General features: G+C 54.5%; 1 protein-coding gene and 1 long non-coding RNA gene across 10 annotated transcripts in view; one reads left to right on the plus strand and one right to left on the minus strand.

Annotated features, from left to right (window-relative positions):
• HSPA12A (heat shock protein family A (Hsp70) member 12A) overlaps positions 1–14,893 on the plus strand; it is a 145,906-nt gene that overhangs the window by 24,215 nt on the left and 106,798 nt on the right. The gene's annotated exons all lie outside the window — the stretch shown is intronic.
• LOC127484247 (uncharacterized) lies at positions 4,856–14,112 on the minus strand. Its single transcript, XR_007911131.2, has 3 exons — positions 13,948–14,112; positions 5,511–5,652; positions 4,856–5,118 (listed from the first exon to the last, which is right to left on the minus strand). It is a non-coding gene; the product is annotated as an uncharacterized lncRNA (long non-coding RNA).

A 14,893-nucleotide genomic window follows, 5' to 3' on the forward strand; every position in this document is an offset into this window, starting at 1 on the left:
GTGTGAATGGACGTGTGTGGACCTTGGGAGAAATGTCTGCTCAGATCTTCAACCCATCTTTACATTAGGTTAAATCTTTTTAGTATTGATCTGTACCAGTTCTTTCCCTGTTCTAGAGGCAACTCCCTCATCAGATGTATTATTTGTAAATATTTCCTCCCATTTTGTGAAGCTGTCTTTTCATTTTCTTGAAGTCGAAAAGTTTAAAATTTTGATTAAGTCTGATGTCTGTATTTTGTTTTGTTTTGTTTTTTGCCTTGCTGCTTGTGTTTTTGGTGTCATATCTGGGAAATCATTGCTTAATGTAAGGGAATAAACACGCATCTCTCATTTCTTCTAACGAGTTTTGTGGTTTTTGTTCTTTCAGGTAGGGTTCTCATCTGTTTGGGACTCATTTCTGAGTCCAGTGATGCGGCTCCACCTTGCTTGCATGACGGCTGTGTCCCAGCGCCATCCATTTCCATCGCAGAGCTGACTGTTTCCCAGCTAACTCGCCAATCCCCTTTTCCAAAGTCAGTTGACTGTAAATGGCATCTTCATTTTGGGACTCTCAGTTCTGTTCCATGATCTGTCCATCTTTCCTTTATTTATTTATTTGAGAGGTAGAGTTACAGAAGAGAGTGAGAGAAAGGTCTTCCATCCGCAGGTTCACTCCCCAGTTGGCCACAATTGCCGGAGCTGAGCCAATCCGGAGCCAGGAGCTTCCTCCAGCTCTCCCATGTGGGTGCAGGGGCCCAAGGACTTGGGTCGTCTTCTACTGCTTTCCCAGGCCATAGCAGAGAGCTGGATTGGAAGTAGAGCAGCCAGGACATGAACCAGTGCCCATATGGGATGCCAGCACCACAGGCAGAGGCTTAACCCGCTGTGCCACAGTGCCAGCCCCTGACACCCCCCCCCAACATTGTTTTAACCAAGCTGACTTGGTAGCTGGATTTCATTCACTACAGACAAAGCCTCTGTTAGAACAATATACATCTCAGAAGCTTCTAGAAAGCTGAAAAAACCATAAGCCACTGGCAGTAGATGTTTCAATCCCACATCCCTACACAAGAATCCCATGCGAGTGCTTCCCTTTGTTAATTATAAAAAGAAACTCAGAGCTGACATGAAATAACAAATCTGAGTGAGGGAGAGGGAGAGTGGGCTGCAAGAATGATTATCCTCGCCTGTCTGCGGGTTGCAGTTTAGAGGGAAAACACAGCTGGCTGTGGCATACTGTAGATGCCTTCTTGCAGCCCTGGTCAGTGCTAGTGCAGATGGGGAGAGGCACGAAGCGTGGATGCCACAGTGGCAGTTCTGAAATCCTGTTTCAAGTCTTTTTTTTTTTTTTTTAATGGATGTTTTCTTTCCTCCTTGACCATTTTGGCAGTGTTTTTGTTTGTTTGTTTGTTTGTGTTTTTTGTTTTTTTGTTTTTGTTTTTGTTTTTTTTACAGGCAGAGTTAGACGGTGAGAGAGAGAGACAGAGAGAAAGGTCTTCCTTCTGTTGGTTCACCCTCCAAGTGGCCACTACAGCTCGCGTGTTGCAACCAGCACGTGCGCCGATCCGAAGCCAGGAGCCAGGTGCTTCCTCCTGGTCTCCCATGGGGTGCAGGGCCCAAGGACCTGGGCCATCCTCCACTGCACTCCGGGGCCACAGCAGAGAGCTGGACTGGAAGAGGAGCAACCGGGACAGAACCCGGCGCCCCAACCGGGACTAGAACCCGGTGTGCCGGTGCCGCAAGGCGGAGGATTAGCCTAGTGAGCCGCGGCGCCGGCCTGGCAGTGGTTTTAAGTCAGCCCCAGAATCGACGTCCCCGTCAGGAAAGTAAGCTCCCTAGTAGCTCAGCGGCCGAGCAAATGTGCACTCGGAAGCAGCCTGAAAAGGAGTTGTCGAAACCACAGTCCCCAGAACTCGGCTGCAGATTCCAAACCATCTCATTTTATTTTAATTTTTTTACATTTCAAGTATTGTTCCAGTATTTAATTAATTAATTAAAAAATTACTTGAGGGGGAGAGGAGAGAGCGAAAGAGCGCATACTCCCACCTGCTGGTTCATTCCCCAGATGCCCTGACAGCTGGGCCTGGGAAAATCTGGGAGCTCCATCCAGGTCTTCCACGTGGGTGGCAGGAACCCAGGTATTTGAGCCAACACTTTCGTCTCCCAGCGGCTGTCTTCACAGGGGACTGGATGCCTTGGGGGGAGCCAGGAGTGGGATGCAGGTACCCCAGTGTGGCCTGCGGTGCCCCTACTCACTGGGCCAACTGTTCACCCCTCCAGGCCATTGGAAAACTGGTGACTCATGTCACCCTGAAGAGAAGGAAAACTCCCAGTGAAGGACACTTGATTGGGAGAGGCAGATTTTTCCGGGAGACCTTAGCGCTGACTCCCACAAGCAAGGGAGCACGCATTGAGAGTGCAGTGGCTCCCTGTCGCTCCCTGTTGCACCACCCTGGGTCTGGAGTCAGGTGCCCAAGCTGGCAAGCTCCGTCCCCTGCTCGCTCCGGCCGTGAAATGGCTTGGGCTCCGGGGAGGGGGGGGTTGGCGCTATCGAAAACCCCGGGGCCCTGAGCAGAGTTCACCGGTGCATCCATCACCCCGTAATTTGAAGCAGCTTGGGCCTGGCACGTGGGGCGCGGATGCTGGGGCAGGGGGCGGCCTGCGCCGTCGGAGCAGCTGAGAAGGGAGAACCGGGGTTCCTACCATGACCCCCTCTGTCAGGGGCCAGGGATACCAGCCCTGCAGAATGAACCTCAGACGTGTGCCCGGGGTGGGCTTCTGGGACTGGAAGTCAGTGGCTTTGAGCACTCCGGGCAAGGCGGTGGGCGTGTGGGCTGCCCTTCTAAGTCCCGGCCTCCTCTTCCCCCGAGGGCAGAAATGATGGCCCCCACCTCACAGGAGCGCCAGAGGTTTCAGTGAGAGGTCACACGCCCCGTGTTTGTTCCCACGCAAAGGAGGTTTCAAAAGCTCATGGAAAACAGTGACTACTTGCGATGTCCTACGATTACTTGAGTGCAAAAAAAGAAAATGTTGAAATCCATGCATAGGTGGTTGTTGCAGAACGCTTTTTTTTTTTTTTTTTTTTTTTTTTTGACAGGCAGAGTGGATAGTGAGAGAGAGAGAGACAGAGAGAAAGGTCTTCCTTTTGCCATTGGTTCACCCTCCAATGGCCGCCACGGCTGGCGCGCTGCGGCCGGCCCACCGCGCTGATCCGAAGGCAGGAGCCAGGTGCTTCTCCTGGTCTCCCATGGGGTGCAGGGCCCAAGCACTTGGGCCATCCTCCACTGCACTCCCGGGCCACAGCAGAGAGCTGTCCTGGAAGAGGGGCAACCCAGAAAGAATAGGACGCCCTGACCGGGACTAGAACCCAGTGTGCCGGCGCCACTAGGTGGAGGATTAGCCTAGTGCGCCGTGGCACAGGCCTGCAGAACGCATATTTCCAGGAATGTTTTGAAGATCCCTCAATCTTATAAATAGTGCAACGCCAGCAATCTTCCCAGTCCTTCCCAAGGTCTGTGTTTTTCTGCTAATTTGACTTCATTTTTGTATTTTGGATCCCTGAGGCACAGGAAGTTCTCGGCTGGGAACCCATTTACACAGGACCCAGAGGCGAGAGAGGTTGGCCGGCTGCAGGGCTGCAGCGCTCACAGCCATCTCGGAGTCTGAACTAAGCTGATGCTAATTTAAGAAGAGTGTGTTAGGGGGGAGCAGACCCGAAGCCCTGCGCTGAGGTCAGACGTGAATGGCGTAAACGCACTGCATGCCGCGTGCAGGAGCGTGGGAAGGGATTCCGGGTTTCTCCCAGCGTACTGAAAACGTGAGACTGTCCACATCTGACGGGGGTTAGGAATTTAAGTCTCAGTTCAACTCTGCTTGAATGGGACTTACTTCTCCCTCTGTTACATAAGCTGTACTCAGAAACTGAATTCACAACCCTACCAGCTTTTCTCAGTAGAGAACAGGAGAGTTATTGAATTCTAACGGGAAAGCAGCAGGGGTCAAAGACACGATACCGACTTTGCCGTGGTCTCTGGTACTCCCTCCTCGGGGTCCCGGCCTGGTGGGCCCCTCAGTGGGTCCCCGCAGTGCCCTCCCCGCCTGGCTCTAGGCAGCCTAGTCCGGTCCTTACACTGGGACACAGCTGAGTTAGGGGTCATGAGGATGGGGGAGGTATCTCTGCCAGCAGGAAAAACCCCAGTTTTTACTATGTACATTTTGAGGCCCGATGTTGCATGGAGTTCAGTAAAAAGTCCAGTGCGGGGAAGAGTGCGTCTTTGGTTGCGGCTGGGTGGACGGCAGTGTGGCTGTGTGTTTGCTGAGATCTCTCACAGCGGGGCCCAGGTGAGGGGAAGAGTAGGGGGCAGCAGAGGGTGCTGTCCCCTCCGGGGAGCTGGCTTCCTCATGTTCTGGGAATGCCACTTACCAGTTAGACCTTTGCGGGGGTCCCCACGTGTGCCCTATGGCCTTTTCTGCTTCCCTATACTGTTTACTTCTGTCTGAGTATTTTCTATCGACATGTTCAAATTCACTTATATTCTCCTCTGCTGTGTCTCACGTGCCCTTCAAACTGTCCCCTGGCTTCTTAATTTTTATTGTTTTTCAGTTAAAATATTTTTTCATTCTCTGCTGAAATTCCACATCTTTTCATCGGTTTCTCCCATTTTTTCCTCTGCTTTCTTGAACATTTGTATTGTGATGGAAGTCCGTGTCCACTCATTCCAGTGTTTGGAATAACCCAAGTGTCTATGTCTGTTGACTTTTTTGTTTCTTTTGGATTTGGGTCAGTTAGTTCTGTTTGTCAGTCTAGGTGATTACTAGACGCACCCAGAACTTCCCGTGGAAGGCCAGACAATTGGTGTATGAGGATACAAATAGAAAGGTACTCCGAAAGGATGCCTAGCGTCTGCAGCATTTAAAGTTGGAGTGGTCAGTGTAACCCTCCGGGGACTTGGTGGCTTGTCCCTGTTGGGCAGTCATAGTCTCCCAGGTGCTCCAGGAGAACCTGATTGTGAGCAGGCCCCTCTTCCTGTGCAGGTCCTGGACTTGAACTGCTGTCCTGCAGAAGGTTTCTGCCGTGGTCTCAGCCTCCTTCCAGGCCCCCGCGGGAGTGGCACTCTGCCACGGGTCACTGCACTGTCCCTGGAGGACAAAGTCAGTTTTCACAAGGGCCGTGAGGGCCCTGTTCTCTTAGTAAGGCCAAGGACAAATAGAAAAGTGTGCATGTGTCACGGCTGCAGGGCTTACGGGAAAGACCAGTCGCCCCACGTGAAAATCACACCAAGCTCTCTCCCACTCAGGCCGACTTGATGCCAGAGGCCAGTGGCCAGATGGGGGTGGCTTCTGATCAGTGGTGCCCATCAGGGAGGGGCAGCAGCACGGTGTGCTGGCAGAAAGCAGGCCCCCGAACTGCTAAGATAGCGGCTTCCTGGGTCCTTCCATGGGCCTTAAGCTACCCCACAACACACCTACTGAGCATTGTGTCCATTTTACGGATGGGAACACTGAGGGGCAGAGGCCACGGGCAGACATACCTTGAGAGCAGGCAGTTCGGTTCCAGATCTCATCCTCTTCAGGAGGCTGCCACGCCGCCCTGCAGCAGGGGTGAAGATGTTTGGCCTGGGCGGAGAGGAGATGACATGGGCTGGGATGGACGAGGCCGGTCACGTCGATGGCCTATGAAGGAAAGAGCAATCCAAGTTAGGACAAATGGAAAGGGAGATCAGTGAGGACTTCCGGAGGCGGACGAGATGCTCTGGTGGGGGTAGATGAAGGGGTTCAGGCTAGAAGCCCCTTCAGCACCTGGAGCCCCTCGGAGGCAGCCCAGGGGCCAGGGACCCCAACCTGACTCCTGTGGCAACCGCTGTGAGGCTCTTTGTGGCCTGATCTTCAGCAGTGCCCCTCCCTCTTTGTCTCACTGGTCCTGCCAGGGCTCATTCCTGCTCGTTTGGCTCCCGCCACACTCACGTGTCTGTCCTGGAAGAGGCCAGGTGATTGCTGGCTCCAGGGTTTTGGCCCGAGCTGTGGCCTCTGCCTCCTGGTGTCCACATGGCCAGCTTCTGCTCAGCTTTTATCACCAGCTAAACCATCACCTCCTCCAGGGAGCCTTTCCTGACCGTCTCATCCCAAGTAAAGCTTATGCCCAGTTAACTCTGCCTTGTCCCTTGTGGCACTAACCACAACCACAAAGACTTTTCTGGTTAGCTGGTTTTTGTTTACAGAAAGCAAGTTCCCCGGGGTCAGCCACATTTGTCTTTGTTAGCAACGTCCCTCATTCCCGATGCGGTGTTCCATACTTGTTGAGCGATGACCCTGCTCTCCTGACCCTGGGCCTCGGTTTTCTAATCTGCCCCAGGGGCAGGAGCTGCAGGGGAAATTCGGCTCACACAGTGCTTCTCAAACTTGAGCATGCACCAGAGACAGGGCTCCACCCTGCCCGGCATCCGGTTGTTGGTTTCACTTTGCAGGGTCCATGTTAATGCTGCTGGTCCAGGGACCACACTTTGAGTACCTCTGGATTAGACCTCTGTGGGTCCCCTGAGACACAGACCTTGAGTTTTTCCAATAAGCCATACGATGAATCGTTTAAAGTACGATGCTTAGAAAAAGCTGTATGTACAAATGCAGGGGTTGTTTTTGAAACGTAACTTTACCTTGGAAAAGAAAAGAGCAGGGCAGGGGGAGGCAGAAGGAATGGAAGGGAAAAGCCCTCCTGGGCATCCGGGGATTAACACCTGCGGAGGGGGTTTATAGTGGCCAAAGGTCAGGTCCACAGGCTGTGGGGGGAGTAGCGCCTGGGGCTGAGCCGGCCACTGAGCAAAGCTGGGAAGCGTAGGGTCGCTGCCTTGGAGAGAAGCCCACCTGCCGGCTCAGCGGGTAATCTCCACGTTGAGGGGACAATCACAATTAACGAGGGGAGTCTGGAGTCCAAACCAAGGGAACCAAGGCAGGAACCCCTGGCAGCGCCGGATCTGCCCGTGACTTGGAGTCTTGCCTTCACCTGGCGGGATGCTTTTTGTTTCTTTTTTATTTTATTCTTTTTTTAAAGATTTATTTTATTTGAGAGGCAGAGTTACAGAAAGAGGTAGAGACAGAGAGAGAGAGAAAGGTCTTCCATCTGCTGGTTCACTCCCCACATGACCGCAATGACTGCGCCAGAACCAATTCAAAGCCAGGAGCCAGGAGCCGGGTCCCTCACGTGGGTGCAGAGGCCCAAGCACCCGGGCCATCCTCCACCGCTTTCCCAGGTGCATCAGCAGGGAGCTGGATCGGATGCCAGGACTCGAACCAGTGCCCTTGTGGGATGCTGGCGCCGCAGGGGAGCCTTAACCTATTATGCCACAGCACCAACCCTCTTCTTCGTTTCTGACATTCTTCTGAGCCTTCCCTTGGGGGGCTTCTGCTGCTTTCCATTCCGCTGAGCCACGGAGCCTTCCACGCGCCAGCCTGTATCCGTCCCTGGGGACTGTCTGCCATTGGAGGCTAAGGGTCTTGCCAGGCCCACCTGGAGAGCTGCCTATTTTCTCTCCCAAGGTCTCCCTTTTCCCATGTTTTCCCAGTTCTGTGCACTCCCAGCAGCAAGCAGTAGCCACACGAAAGTGTCTCTATTCGTGTCTGGATGAATCCTCTTAGGAGAGCGGTTCATGCGGAGCAGATGTAGTAGCAGGGGCGGTCCTGGGGAGGCGCCAGAGAGCCAAAAACCTGCCAAGCCTTGACCTCGCCGTGGTGTGGCCCCCAGATGGGTCTGAATCCCAGAGAAGTGAGCGGTTTCTTCTGCAGCTGGCCCCTGACATGGCTGAAACGGGTTGCTGAGGCCAGCAGCAAGCAGCAGCGTTGCTAACATCGGCAGACACGCTGAGCTGTTCACTTTGCCATCTTGAACTTACACCGACAGGGCCGAAGGCTGTTTTCATCCTCCCTGCCTTTAGAAGTGGAAATCTAGAAAGTTGACTGGACTCAAGCTGGAGAGAGCAGATGTGGCATTGAATGCACAGTGTTTGCCATAACGAGAGTGCAGGGTGTGAGGAGGGGGTTCATGGGTTCCCCTCCCCAGAGAGCCCCAGTGATGGATGATCAGCGGTCCCCGTGGTGGCTGGTCTGAGGTCTGCCCCATCAATACGCGGCCTGCCAGGCAAAGCCACGACCCTAGAGTCAGCTGCTGGGAAGCGGCTGCCTACTCCGCCAAGCCCGACAGCCCCTTCCAGCCTCCAGACCGGGATGGGCGTCCCAGGAAGCAGGATCCTGGCCGTGGTAAAAGCAGGAGGGAGCCAAGAGGAGCGCTTCCTTCCCCACCCACCTCTCGGGGAGTGAGTGGTGTCCCACTGCTCCTTGCTGGCCGGCTGCTGTGGGGGAAGTCTGACAGATGCGGGAGAGCAGGTGCAGGGCTGTCCGTGAAAGTCCAGTGGGGAAAGTGAGCCGCAGAGGTGCGTAGCATTTTCCTGATACGCACATTCTATAGGTTCTGAAGACCTCTCTGTGCAGTTTTAAATTAACTTTTTTTATGGTATTTTTTTATTTAAAAAAATTTTTTTTGACAGGCAGAGTGGACAGTGAGAGAGAGAGACAGAGAGAAAGGTCTTCCTTTTGCTGTTGGTTCACCCTCCAATGGCCGGTGCGGCCGGCGCGCTGTGGCCGGCGCACCGCGCTGATCCGATGGCAGGAGCCAGGTGCTTCTCCTGGTCTCCCATGGGGTGCAGGGCCCAAGTACTTGGGCCATCCTCCACTGCACTCCCTGGCCACAGCAGAGAGTTGGCCTGGAAGAGGGGCAACCGGGACAGAATCCAGCGCCCCGACCGGGACTAGAACCCGGTGTGCCGGCACCGCAAAGTGGAGGATTAGCCTAGTGAGCCGCGGCACCGGCCTTAAATTAACTTTTAATTCTGTTTTCCACCGACTTTTTGAAGTAGCCTCATCTGAAAGAGATCTGTTAGGGCCCAGCAATTCAGACCCCTCCTGTGGCCTCCCAGGGAGCTGTGTTGGGAATGACCCCAGGACAAAGACGGGATGAATCTCAATGAGCGTCCTGATCCATTAGTGATGTCTGCCCTGGCAGGCTGAGGACCTGGGGTTGCTGTCCCTGGCCTACAGCATGCACTGAGAAAGAGCCTGCAGATGGGGCTTCAAGGCTGCCCTGTGGTCCTTGCTCTGCTCTTGTCACTCGCGCCTCTGAGCCGGGTCACACCCTCCACCCATATTCCATGGAGCAGTGGGGAGAGTCTGCTGACCGCCAGTCCAGAGGCTGCAGGCCTCGAGAGCCCTGGAGAGGGCCTTCCTCCAGAGGAGCTGAGGGAGCCAGTCAGCTACGGCAACCCCGCGGGCGGGAGCCAGAGATGTCAAGTCTTGCCCTCCTCTCCTTCCTGCCTCCCTCATCCCGCACTGGCCAAGCCCAACCAGGTACTGAAGGAGTCCATTGACTGAGTGTCCGGGGCAGAGAGCAGAGCAGACGTGCGGCCACAGCATCTGTCAGCTGTGTCAGTGTCCTGCGGCTGCCATAGCGGATGACCGCGAACTGGGTGACTTCCAAGCAGAGACATTCATTCTCTCACTGTCCTGTGGCTGGCGGTTGACTGCAGGGTGTTGGCAGGGCCGCAGGCCGCAGGCCGCAGGGCAGGTCTCTCTTTGCCTCTCGCTGCTCCACACATTGCTCAGCCGGTGTCTGCCTCACTGTCATCTCCACCTTCACGCTGCTTCCTTCTGTGTCCGCGTGTCTCTCCCGTGCGTGTCTCTAATACGAACATCGGCCCTTGGATTTACGGCGGGCTACATTGGTCAGCTTCTTGTCACTATAAAAAGTGCCTGGCAGGGGCTCCTGGGGAAGCCAGAAAGTCTCTTTGTGCTCACGGTTTTGGAAGCTCACGGTCCAAGATGGGCAGCCCGTCAGGAGGGCCGGCTGGTGGGGCTGAAGGACCCACGGGCGGAGCCTGTGCAGGGGCTCAGGTGGCGAGCCAGGAAGCAGACACTGACTGGCTGAATTCAGCTCACATAACCAACCCTCTGGCAACCCTTCCAAAGGCACGCCTCCACCCACCTAAGGCCCTCCCACAGGCCCACCTCCCAGGTATCATAATTGCATCAGCCAACAATCAACATCAATCCATTAGCTGTTAATATGAGACTTGGGTTTGAAGAACTGTATGGGTTGGGGGGCCAGATCCTGTTTAAACTATGGCACCGGGCAGGCCCGGACGTTGCCTTAGCCCAAACCCTTCATGACATCTGCAGAGATCCTCTGTCCAAATGCAGTAACAGTCAAGAGAACCAGAGGTTTGACCTCTCTTCCTGGAGCCACTATTCTGTCCCCTGCACTGACCTTTCACCTCCGACCTTTGTTACTGTGATGGAGCAGAACCATCTGTCCCCCGAAGGCCTCTCCGAACCAGGGCCACCTGGGCTCACTGAGCCACAGTTCCTTTGCATATTTGCTCTAAATACAAGCATACTTCCAAACGCTCATGGAAAAAATGCAATTAAAAGATAACGTTGAATGTGTTGCAAAAAAAAAATGAAATGCATGTATAGTTTTTTTTTTTTCATAATAGCCGCTTCCCGTGCACTGTTTGATGGCCCCTTGTAGATAATGAGCCAGCAGGTCCATGTTTTACTTTGTTTCACAAAATGTTAAGTCATGGCCTTGATAAACCATGTATCTCCTGTGAGCCCTGTATTATACCTTTAAGAAGATGCAGTGGGGCCGACGCCATGGCTCAATAGGCTAATCCTCCGCCTGCGGCACCAGCACCCCAGGTTCTAGTCCCGGTCGGGGTACTGGATTCTGTCCCGGTTGCCCCTCTTCCAGGCCAGCTCTCTGCTGTGGCCTGGGAATCCAGTGGAGGATGGCCCAGGTCCTTGGACCCTGCACCTGCATGGGAAACCAGGAGAAGCACCTGGCTCCTGGCTTCAGATCAGCGCGGTGCACCAGCCGCAGCAGCCATTGGAGGGTGAACCAACGGCAAAAGGAAGACCTTTCTCTCTGTCTCACTCTTTCACTGTCCACTCTGCCTGTCAAAAAAAAAAAAAAAAAAAAAAAAAGATGCAGTGAGAGTCAATGATGTCTAACATAGTCTGTACTCCCGGAATCCCATCGCACTTGCTCGAGCCAGGAGCCAGGAGCCAGGGCGAGGTGAGTATCTGGTAACTGTGTTCCTCCCCCCACCACACACCTCTGGCCTGCGACAGGTGCTGGCACGGGGAGGGGGGGGTGGGGGGGCAAGCTCCCCAGGCGTCCCTGGTTTCCATCTCCGGACTCCAGTGGAACAGTGGCCCAGGAATGAGAGTCAGGGTCCGCCACGGCTGCAGCCCGGGTGCCCTCCGGGGTTCACGCTCAGCCTTCCCGGTTAGCTCGGATTCCGGCTACGTGATCGCTGAGTCCTTTCGCGCGGAAAAGCGTCCCCGTGACCCCGTGACACCTTCTTCAATTGTGTTTTAATTGAAAAGACTTGATTTGATTATAGAAGCCTCCACAGTGGTTGAAGGGCTTGTTAAAACATGTATTAAGTCTGAGCGATGGCAGTGTTTCGCTGTGTAATTATGTAAACAGTCACATGAATGGAGCGCTCACAGCTGGCAGGGAGCGCGCTGGCAAACTGGCACTGCCGACAGGCGACAGGTGAATTTATGTTTTCCAAGGACAAGCACAAGTTGGTGTACCGCCCCGCCCCACCCCACCCCGTCAGCCAGGGCCAGCTTTTTCATTTTCTCCTTTTGTGTACGCTTTTCCTTGAAATCTGTTGTGATTTTAAATAGCATGTCTGTCCTCAGGTGTATGTGAATTTCCCATCATTGTTAAGGGAAAATCAAACGTGCCTCGTGGTTAAAATGTTTGGATTTCTCAGCAGCTGAAGCGATGCAGGAATTTAAACAGAAGCCCTCCACCACGGTTTCCAAGTAGGACGAGAACTACCTTAAAATTTCCTGCCGTTTTAATGAAAATGTCCATTAAACCCAGCGAGGATAAAAGAGTGATTTCCCTCCACACGCCCAAGGACCCTCCGATGCCCACCTATCTTTTTTGAACTTCAAAATAAATGAAACATTGATCAGAGCTGTCATGGAAACATTGCTTCTTCCTGCCCATCGCTCGCTCCACCCTGGCCTCTCGGAAGGAAACAGGCCTCTCACAATTACTGCTTCCTCCCAGCCCCGAGGAGATAGGGCCGCAAATGGGCTGGCGAATTACGAGCTGCCAGGGGCTTGAAGGGAAGCATTTACTGAGGGAGAAAATGGTTTTAATCTTATAACAACCAAGGAGGAGAGTTTGTAAAAACACCGCACACCTACGCACACGCACCCCCACGCGCACACACACACACATGCATGCACACTCGATTCTGTTGCATAGGAACACACAGGGGCTTTTCTTCCCATGAACACGCCCCCCGCCTCTGCTGAGCCACCTGGCTGCAGCCTGGGCAGGGGCAGAGAGACGGAGGCTGAGTTGGGGGGACCCTTAGGGGGCAGAGAAGGCGTATCTGGCATGTGCTGCAGGCTTCCCCCGTCTCTTCAGGAAAGGGGGACCCCATAGGTCACCCTGAATTTTGCTGTCCCAATGCCCAGCCTTTCAAACCCCAGGACATCAGAGGAGTCTGGTGCTGCCCAGCCTCGATGTTTTCTGCTGGCGCCCAAGGTGAAACGCCACACATCGGGGGTGGGGGTGGGGGTGCTGTGTGTTTGTGATGAGTTTAGCACCCCCAGTCCTGACAAGGGCACACACACGAAATAGCAGTCACGCTTCCAGGAAATTCAGCCGAGGAGTACTGGGAGGAGAAATGCTCCCGCCCCCTTTCTGGAGGAAAGATGGAGAGGTGTGGGGGAGGCCTCCATTCTGTGCTGCAGGTAAAGGCACAGGGAGTGGGGACGCAGGGCGTGATGGGGGCAGCCTGGGCACTCTCGCATTTTGCGCCCAGTGCCCCTCTGGGTTGGAACCCTTAGGGCCGTGCCCATTGCCCATTTGTGTCATTTTTACAAAGATTTTATACGGAAGTGTCCAGATCGGGAGGGGAAGATTCCCAGAGGTCTGTTTGTGTGACCAGCTTGGGAATGGGCCATGGCGCATGGTGAAAGAGGGGGCAGGGACCCGTGTGTCCACCTCAGGCACCAGGAGCACGCCCCTTCGTGTCCTTTGGCACAGAGATGCACCTGACTCCCAGGCGAAGCAGCTGCTTTCTGGAGCTGCAGTGTCCACTCTGGCCATTTACGAAGGCAGAAGGCGTCCTCCAGGAAGGGCTCCGGGGGTTCGCAGGGGCCAGCTCCCGGGAACCAAAGGCCCACACAGCATCTCCAGGAGGTGGGTATTTTCCTGGAACCCGTGATGTGAAGGGGAGGATGATTCAACTGTTGATGATTGGTTTTGAGCTTGCTTCAAAAGCCCTGATGTCACTTAGCAAGTGTGTAGAGGCGTGGATACCCATAGAGCAAGGCAAGCCCCAGGCCTGGGCTGGAGGCTCTTCCTCCTCCCATGTGCACCTCTTTCCAGCCCCAAGCTCAGCTTCTCTGGTGACCCTGCAATGCCCGGGAGTGCTGTGTGAATGGATTTGCAGATGGTATCCGTGAAGAGCGTGGCACCCAGAGGAGCAGACAGGGGCAGGCTGCTCCAGGCTGGGCCTGGCTGAAACCAGGAGCCAAGAGCTTCATCTGTGTTTTCCATGTAGGTGCAGGGGCCCAAGCACTTGGGCCATCTTCCACTGCTTTTCCAGGTGCATTAGCAGGGAGCCAGATCGGAAGTGGCAGCCAGGACTCAAATTGGTACCCATATGGGATGCCGGCACTGCAGGCAGAGGCATAACCTACTACACCACAGCACCTGCTCTCATTTCTGCTTCCCCCGTCCCTGCCAGAGTGTCTCTAACTTCTTGTCAGCTCTGTGTGTGTGTGCCTGTGTGTGTATGTGTGTAAGTGCTTGTGTGTGTGTGTGTGTGTGTGGCTCCTCCACGCCTTACCTTTCCAGACCCAAGGCTGCAGGGACCAGTGTCTCACCTCTCAGTGGCTTCCCTAACAGGGTTCTGATTCTCGTGTGGCCCTTGCCAGCTGGCTGTGGCTCTGTGCCACCAGCCTCCTGCATTCGGGGCCCAGACGGAAGAGGTAGCCCCTGTCAGGGACACACAAAGGGAAAAGAGCCAGAGCTGATGGGCCACTCATTGGCTCTAGAAACTTCTGCTTGGACGGGACACGCCCACTTCCTTTCCTGTGTCCCACAGCTGCGTGTCACAGTGGGGCAGGGCCTGAGAAGGGCCTGCAGGACCCACGTGGGTTCCAGCCTTCCGCAGGGGCTGCCTGCCAGGGCTCAGCTGCTCCTGTCTGAGTCCTGGTGGCCAGCCTGTCCTGGACTCCCAGCCTGGGGCCTCCCACCACGCCTCCGCCATCCTCTCCCTCTTGTTCTTGTTGGATCTTCAAGGTGTGTGCGTTGGGGTGGGGTTGTGGGGGGAGCCAGATGCTAGGAGTTCACTTTCTCCACCTCTTGCTCGAGCACCATCAGGGTGGGGAGTGTGACCCTCGGGACCGCCTCCTGACCCCGGCAAGCCTTAGGTTACCACGGAAACCCCAGAGTGAGCCGCAGTCTGAGGCATGACTGGGGGCGCGTGCCTGAAAACTTTGTGGGTGCTGCATCTGTGGGAGGTAAAACCCACCGTCTCCTGCTGCTTAACCAAGGAAGAAAAAGAATATGCGAGGGCTCCCTGTGCATTTATGCCCAGTGCTTTCCTGCACGGTCAAGCCATGGCGAGTGCGTTTGTTCTTGGAGAAAGCATCAGATGGGACACAGGACGTGTGAAAGTCGCTTTGGTGTCAATGGCCAGCAAGCCTTTCTAAAATCGTAGGTTGCACAGAACTTGCAGACACAGCTTGTTTACTTGGTGGAACTTGACTATGGCTCATGCCCTTTGTTGATGAATTAAAAAAAAAAAAAAAGAACAAGTTCAGGCGG

Source organism: Oryctolagus cuniculus, chromosome 15 (genome assembly GCF_964237555.1).
Source record: "Oryctolagus cuniculus chromosome 15, mOryCun1.1, whole genome shotgun sequence".
NCBI classification, from domain to species: domain Eukaryota; kingdom Metazoa; phylum Chordata; class Mammalia; order Lagomorpha; family Leporidae; genus Oryctolagus; species Oryctolagus cuniculus.